We start from the raw sequence: 8,915 nt of genomic DNA, 5'->3' as shown, positions 1-8,915 counted from the left end.
AGAGCTGAAAGTGAGCATAAAAGGTCCCCTTTAAATAACAAACCTTGATGTACATTCCAGTGTTTCTCGCAGAACCACAGTACGTATTTATCTGTAGCAAAGATGCTGCCTATAATGATAATAATGATAATGATGATAATAATAATAATAATAAAGTCCATTGTGATGTGAAAGTGTAACAAGCCTGTTTAGTCCCGTTCATTTTGTCCAAGTGTCCATGCGGTTGCCTGGTGTGTACAGGCATCTATCGGTTCAGCACTTGTCTGATAGGGAGGATGCGGCGTGCCTGCCCGAAGCGCTTGTTCTTTCATCCAGTAAATACTCTGTGTTAGGTTTTTGTAAATATCACTCCATTCCCCTTCCAGTCCAGAAGTCTTGTCTATCTGTCAGAATATGCTGCCAGATGTTCGGGCTTTAATCGCAGCAGATGTAATGAAGTAGAATGTTGCACATCGGAGCTTCCATTTGTTCTGGATTCCACTCCAGGGAGAAAGCCTCTCTCACATATAATTATTGCCCATTAACTCCTGTGCTTCATGCCCTGATGCTGGAACAATGCTCAATTAAGGGGAACCAAGGAAATGGAAAAACTGCAGAGATTCATTGATAGTGCATTCCAATTCTCTTTTTTTTGTTTTTATTTGATTTTTTTTATCTGGTGGAATCATTCGCATGTGTATAAACAAGATCTGTCCAATAGACTAAAATAGGGCCAATCAAGGCAGCTATTGTATGCTACTACTGACATTTATGGTAATTCTAGCATGATCCCGGCTGCCTCAGCCTCCCGTGCCAACAGCCTGCCTGTACACCCAGAGATCACCTTGGGCAGCTGTGTGCCTGTTCAGCCGGGGCCTCGTAGCCACAGCGATGTGACTTTGACTGACAGTCGCTCTGACAACTCCATTCATGCGCCACCTGCTAGCTGTCAATCAGGGTGGCCATCCTGGGGCTATTGACGGGGCTGTCAGCCTGTGTGAGATGTGTCTGTCAAAGCCCACCCACTCCACCACTCTGTCTCCCTGCCTGGCCAGTCTGACATTTGTTTGCTGTCCTCCTTCCACCCTTCCTCTCCATGTCTGTCTCTGTCTGCGTCCTGTTTCCCTTCTCTCTCTCTCTCACACACATACACACACACACACACACACACACACACACACACACACACACACACACAAGCCCCTTAATCCCTGATCCAATCACCGGTTCTTTGAGTTCACATTTGTCATCTTCAAGCTCTTCATAATGGAGCGCTTCATAAACACATCTGCAGGGGACTTGCGAACCCTTTACATGTCGTCTTTGTTGTTTCTTCTGGTATTTGTATATACCTGGTCTGCGACTGTCTCTGTCCTCCCCCTTAAGCTTCTTTCTCTCTCTCTGCCTTCTTCCTCCCCCTCTGCTCAGTCACCCTACATCTCCCTACCTGACAGGTGACAAGGTCTGGGCCTCCAGCTGACTGGCTAATCGGAGGCCTGTCATACCTGTCAATACTTTTACAGAACTATGCCAAGCCAGATCAGACCGGACCAGCACATCTTGAGAGTTGACCAAGGGCACAGAGTTTTGTCGGAGGAGAAAATCAGCAACTCTGGATCACCCTGGCAAACCTCCTAATTAAACACTGATTCCCTTAAAGCTAATTAATGTTGTGGAGGTTTATTAATGAGTCCTAATTGTGATGAATGTTTTAGTCTCACGACTGTAGTCTCCGTCTGATAATGACTCATCTTTCTGATGAGCAGCTTGTTTCTCCACTCAGGAACTCACCATGTCATCAGTTTAAAGGCAGTTTGCATGTTTTAAAGTTCGGCCTCCACATCCTGATTGGTTCCACAGACAAAGATGCCAAGTTTCTGTATTTTTTCCGGCGATGATGTTGGGCTCACTTTGACCTTTTGCTGACAGTGGCAACCTGTTTACCTGCGGTGAATCAATGCTCGTTCTCTGACTCCTATAAATAACACGCCGCCGGAGTGTCAGACCGGCCATCTGTTGATAACCTACAACGCAGTCAAACTCTCACAAATGTTGCTTCAATAATCTTCGGCACATTCATCGGCTATCAGCCAGAGATGGAACGAAGGTCGCACATGAGTCGCACACGTGTGACTCGAGAGCTGACGAAGACTCATTTGTCAAAACCTCTGGTGATGAAAACTTGATGAAAAGTGCAAACAAAAGAACTACATGCAATGTTTTCTAACTTTAGAGGCATCAGCTACATGTTAGCATGCTGATAGCTTTGGGAGACATAAAGGGATATGTCGCCCAAAGGGTTTTGCCTCAAAGGTACTTACACGTTGGTGTCTTGACTCAGTCACTCTCTTGTGATTCAAGCATATAGGAAGAGGAAGTGATGCAGCAGGGGAAGAAAAAGAGATCAAGACATGTATTTGTGAGCGCTTGAAAAGGTAAAATACACTCTTGGGGTCAAGTATCACTTTAACTCAATTAGATTTGTGTTTGAGGACTATTTTTTTTCGTGTTTTCAAAGGTTGGCCCTTCCACGATGATCACAAGCCCTCCACCTGCTCCCACCTGCTGGCTAACGGTTGAGTAAAAGACACAATTGCTGCCGTAGATTTGGAGAAAGTTGGGGAAAAGTGTGAGAGACTTGAGACTGGACTTGGACTTGCAAGGAAAGGCTGCTATCAACACGCGTGTTAATCCTACACGTCTTCCTGTCTGTTTTAACTTTCCCCTCATCTTCATCACTATTTGCTTACCCGCAGACCGCGTTTGAGGTCCTCATCGAGAAAGGCGGGCCATGTTGGGCTAATCAGCCTGAATAAGGAAAGGAAACACTTTGACAGGCCAGGTAATGAGAAGTAATGAATCACTAATCACACTCTCTTACAATCCTCGGAGCACAGATGAAAAATTAAAGGTAATTAGCTCACACGGTTGTGAAAACAATATTTAAGACTGCTGGCATCACATGGCGCCGACTTAACAGATTTTCTGTGGCGACAACATACATCAACACGGTGCTGAAGTCTGAATATCAAGCTGTTATTGGAACATTTTCTCCGTGAAGCTTCAGTGACTGATCTGATCAGGGGGTGCAAGTTTCTGATGGGCAATTTTGCCAAAACATATCGTTTTTTTTCCTCCTAGGACTTAGAATACAAAAAAAAAACCATGCCAGCAACGTGCTTTTAAAACTCATTTGACAGTCACACAGAGGAACAGCAGATTGTAAGATCCATTCATCCCTTCGCACACACACACACACACACACACACACACACACTGGTGTGGAAGGTGATTCAGAGTCGGGTGGTCTGCTGACCGGCGTGGTTCCTGCTCAACAGCAGAGTGAAGGATGCTTTGACAGAGCCTGTGTTTGACAAGTCCGCGTGAGGCTCAAAGTACAGGATCCAGACATGGGCTGTCAGTCAAAGCCAGCACATCTCCCAGCTGAGACGTGCCAGTTTAGTCACAGTTACAATGGAACTAATATGCGTTAACTGGAGCAAGGCACACATATGGGCCTGCTAGAGCCCTGTGTCCCGAGGCTGGGATTGAATGAATGCCAAAGAACATAAGCCCAAGATATAAAAAGAATTACAAGGGGACAAATAAAACATGGGGATTATGTCAGTGTGAGAAATGGAGGCATTGTAATTCTGCATGTGTGCTGGCTTGCCTCTCCTGTTTCAGCTTCCAGGGCCTGTAGGCTGCAGCCCCGCAGTCCTGCACCTGTGCTCCGAGGATCCAGGAGCTTTAGCGACAGAATGGAGGCGAGCTGTTACACCACTCGTATCAGTATCAGGGAGGAGCAAAAGAGAGCGAGAGGGACTCAGAGGAGAAATTGGGACAGGACGGACTGATTGGGCCCAGAATGATGTATCTGCTAAATCACACGCCCCACCCCCACCCCACGACTCCGTGTTTGAGTTTCAGGCATACATGCACGAGAGCAACCCTCGTCCTCCCGCCTCTCCGCTCGTATCGTACTATACACATGTTCAGCTAAATACCAGTGACAGGATGTGACAGAATTTAAGCTCCTGCTCAGCCGTTCGTGTCGTGTTATCGCCCAAAGTTCATTTGAGTCTCGAGTCTTCTCTCTTTCTACTGGAAAGACCTGTCTCGCATAACAAACAATTGCACCAAAGTCCATTAAAATCGCTTCATGGGGATGTGATAGTGCCTCGAGTTAAAGGCTATAATTGAAAAGCATTTGACAAACCACGAGGCGCAGAGCGACAGTAGACAAGCTGTGATTCTCACTTGAGTTATTCAGTGGAAATGATTATCATCGTTTATACCCTCAGCCTCATAGTTGAATATCTAAAACAGTGACTCCCACGCTGCTAACACGCCCTGATACTCATTTTCATCACCGCACGGGTCAGCGTAGGGTGACCCCCGGAGCGTGTCCACATGACCGATCCCATTAAATGAAAGCCAAAATGAGCTACTTTAGATTTTTTGGGATCTGGTGACACCTCAGCAGCATCCATCCAGCACTGAAGAGTCTCCCCGGGAAGAAGCTCGCGTCCATTGATTTGAAGTGACAGCCGCATCCCTGACAAACACACCTGTCACTGTTCAAGTCACATCACATTTACACTTTCATACACACGACACAATGGAGGTGTGCAGGTGTGTGTCTTTGCGTGTTTATGCGCACGCAAGCACGAGCGCCCGTAAGAAACTTTCTCCCCCGCACTCCCTCCATTTTTTTTTTCAGCAACACCCACTCTGCTCCAGATGTTGGGCAGCCACCGCTGGATTCTTTCACCGGCTTCTTCAGCCGACGTTTATGAAACAAGACATCTGGGCGTTTATTCTCAAACACGAGTCAAAAATGGATTTAATGTGCCAGAACCTGCTGACCATCACCCCGGATGGATAAGTTAGCATCGCTGGGCTGGTCAGAGTGTGTGTGTGTGTGTGTGTGTGTGTGTGTGTGTGTGTGTGTGTGTGTGTCCTGCAGTTGTTGGCCAAGTTGGGTGGTGGTGTGTTGGAGAGGGTGTGTGTGTGTGTGTGTGTGTGTGGAGGGGGGTTGCAGGGACAGAGGGAGGGGGAGGGTGATGAGCTGCTGCAATAATAAGCAGATTTTAATGATTTACTATAAATCAGCAGCCGAGGCCTCAGCTTGGGGAGACTGAGGGGGATGACAGCTCCTGACTCACACACCTCACAAATGCCTCGCTGATGATGTGTGTGCACTTTAGATCGTCAATCACTGACGCGCGCACGCACACACACACACACACACACTTTTACAAAAACATGCTTTCAACACACGTACGCAGGTGCACGCACGCGCACGCACGCACACGCACACACACACACACACGCGCAGCAGCCACACATGTTTCTCGTCTCTAATGTCTCCTCTGCTGTGGCAGGGGACAAATCAATCACGGGTACAGAAGTTCAAGGGGGTAAGAGATTGTCTGGTCCGTTTTTCCCTATGCTATTGATCCCATTTTACTGGCATCATCGCCAAGCTGTCTCGCAAACCCCGGGACGGCGATGGATTGAAAGTGGATGATTGAGAGAGGAGGTAGGGTGACATTCACTGTAATCTCAGCCCCCACCCACCCACACCTCCACCCCGCCCTTCTCCTATCACACCCAATGACATTGAAAGTTACTATGATAGTTTGAGGAGCGCGTCGAACCAGGCTTAAATCAAGGAAGGACATTTGATCAGAGATTAAAAAGAGTAATTTTTTTGTTTTCCAGTCTCCCCTGCCGTAACTGTCTGAAGGTGATGAGGCGTCGCGTCTTCCCCGGTTTTGATGAGGGAGACGACGGAGGGAAAACCTCCTGACAGCACGTCTCAGAGAGCAGAGAACCAGAGCAGTGACACAGAAGATTTCTCGGGAATTTCAAAGCGAGGCTCTCAAAAGATCCTGACGATTTTCCTCAGATGTACTCACCATGTTTCCTTATCTCTCGTTTGTGTGTACAAATACGAGGAATTTTTCCCAGCAACGATGTCGCTCGGTGAAACAAATGTTGGCATCTGGTGGATCGTGAGCCTCACACATTGCAAACAGACTTTCCCAGAACCGTCTGTTTCTGTTGAGTCCCACTGGACGTCCATTTAAAAACTGAATAAACTTTATAGATCGGATCGTTTTATTTGTTTACTCTAATGGATGCTGTACTCTTTCATTTTATTTTACAATGAAAATTAGAATCCAAACACTGCATTGGACTTGAGCAAAGATGTACAGTCATTTATATCATTCAGCAAGTTTTATAACATAAAACCCGTAGCGACAATATCGTTCAAATTATTTACCCTCACCATTACAAAGCAAGCTTCAAGCAGCCATGTAGCTGAAATCATTCACGGCACTATTAGTCTCAGTAAATCTGCGGCTGCCTGTCAGGCTGTTTATCACATTACATCCACATTATGATGATGCACACATTTAATTACAGGTAGATGGATGCTTCATTCATCTTTCTCCGTTGCTGATGTTTTGATTAAAATCTTTAAATGATTACACATGGGGATCCTATTCGTGTCCTTGTGTTTGTCTTTTCAACTTTCATCTACTCATCTGATTTATTCCCCTTGTCTATAAATAAGTAGACGGGGTCCGTGTGATGGATTGGTCTGTTGACATTGTACCAACTGCAGGTAAACAATTACTATTCATGCTTCATCGTCGCAGGATCTATACCAGGATGCTGCCACTTAGCGCCGGGACAAAAGGTTACACTGCATGCTATTGTTCTGGATTTGGTCAAAATATCATTGGATTCATACTCGAGTGCATTAAGAGGTGTTTTGGAATTGCAGGAGGTTTGCCACTTTCCTGGGATTGGTTGACTCTGATCAGCTGGGTAATCGAACGCAGGCCTGGTTGACATCTGCGAAGCATCTTAAGATGTTGTGAAACTCGTCCAGTCACCCCTCGTACGTCCTCCGCTGTTTATTTAGAACCCAGTGTTGCTCCAAACCCTGGGCCCCTGTGGGCTGGATCAGTCTGTGGTCATTATTCTGATATGAGCAATGAGTCATCAGGAAAAGAAAGAGGGGGTTAAATTTGTGTGTGTGTGTGTGTGTGTGTGTGTGTGCGCGCGCACGCGCGTTTTAGTGTGCGCGTGCGTGTGTGTAGCAGGCCTACATCTGTCAGAGTGTGATTACAGTGTTGGGGAGTTTATGAAACAGCCTCTGTAGCAACAATTATTCATGTCCCTCAGGCCACGAGAGTGAAAGGCCTTTCTCAGACAAGACAGTGGAAAAGAGGATTAGGGAGAATACTATGAAGATGTGTGGCACAGGCAAACATGCCGTACAATAGCCACATTCAACCGGTCTTTTCTCTCAAAGAATTAGGATAGCCCATAAAGGATAAATACAATTTGACTTTTTTTTTTCTCCATGTTTTCTGACAGATTTAGCTCGTCAATTAAGAGTATTACTTCAATCTGGACACATGGAAACAAGCTGTGACCGGATGAGTCGTCAGAAAAACAGCAGCATTTGAAGGTAACATGGAAACCAAGAAGCACATGATGTTAATAAGCAGTGTCAAGTACTCACGGAGGTATTTTGATCTCCAGGATGCAGCAAGAGGCAGCCACGCGTTTATTGAGCTGGAAGCTAATGGTGACTGACTGCTCACGACAGTAAAACTGACCAAATACATCTGTTTAGAATGGTCCAGTATAACCCACCTTCATCCAGACGTTTGATCAGGAATCACCAAACACCACCTCTGTGCTCATGTGAACAGGCTGCTTTGTCTGTCCGGCCACGCCCCTCTTAGGAAGCCTGACCGAACCCACAATTGCAAATGATTTCGTTTGGCTAAACCGGGGTTTTGGCTTCCAAAATCATTTCATCGTAAACTGAGTGATAAAAATAAGAATCGACATCCTGTAGCGCAGGAATGATCATTTGTCACGAATACTAATATTACTGACACCCAAAAGTATGATTTGTGATTCAACATAAGGGAGGAGAATCAGGTCTGAAATCAGAACCCAACGTGAGCTGAAGCAGTGCGAGCAGGTCACGTGACGGAGCGGCATTGACACAGCCGAGGCAGGTGTTGATGTGGAGCCACATTAGCCGATAGTGACAGCAGCAGGCAGCTGTTTGGACTCAGACGTGATGGAGGGACAAAGCTGCGGCCCGTGGTTCATCGGCTGAGACATTACTGGGACATTTCAGTCGGAGGCGGCGTGATTCCTTGTCACCTGACACTGGGCTGCGTTGACAAGCTGCAGCACCTTGTCAAAGTGTCCTGAAGACCTCGCGTCCACACACCATCAGCTTGTCTTACTCATGTGATCTCCTCGAATCGGGGAGTGTGTCACCGTTAAAATACATTTTTAAGTCACTGATTTGGAGCAGAGGGAGGGGAGCGTGCTCACGGCAGACTGTTTCAACTCTACAACGTGGCAAACACACATTCTGATATGTCACGGTGTTAGGAAAGCATGAGTGGACGTAGCGGTGACGTTCATGTAGGACGTCTTGAATAATAACATGAGTACTTTCATTGAAAATATCCTGTTTCCATTTGTGAGTGGGATACATTTTACATTGCCAGGTAACAAACGGACAGTTCTTGACCTGCACATACCCCCGTCATGCAGACGCTGTAGAACATCTAGCTTCAGTGTTACTTGCTCCGTCCACGCGTGAGTAGCTTCGTTGAGAATTCTGCAAATATGAAACTTTTACACGCTTGAAAAACCTGCCATATTAATAATATGCATGAATCTATATTTTCACGTTAAAAAAAAGACAAACACACAAAGCAAGAACTAAAAACAGCAGTTAGTTGTGAACTGCGACTGAAAGCTCGAGAGCACAGCAGGAATTTAGCGTTCGCTCTTCTTTTTCTCAGGCGATTTTTCTCGATTAGAATTCCTTTTTAGCACGTTTGCCGTTGATTCACGAGCTCTCCGCGTTCTGGGCAGCG

The sequence above is a fragment of the Aulostomus chinensis genome, chromosome 7, assembly GCF_037954235.1.
Source record: "Aulostomus chinensis isolate RoL2024-O1b breed Wild chromosome 7, RoL_Achi_v1.0, whole genome shotgun sequence".
Classification (NCBI taxonomy): Eukaryota; Metazoa; Chordata; class Actinopteri; order Syngnathiformes; family Aulostomidae; genus Aulostomus; species Aulostomus chinensis.
Note: the sequence above shows the minus strand (reverse complement) of the source record.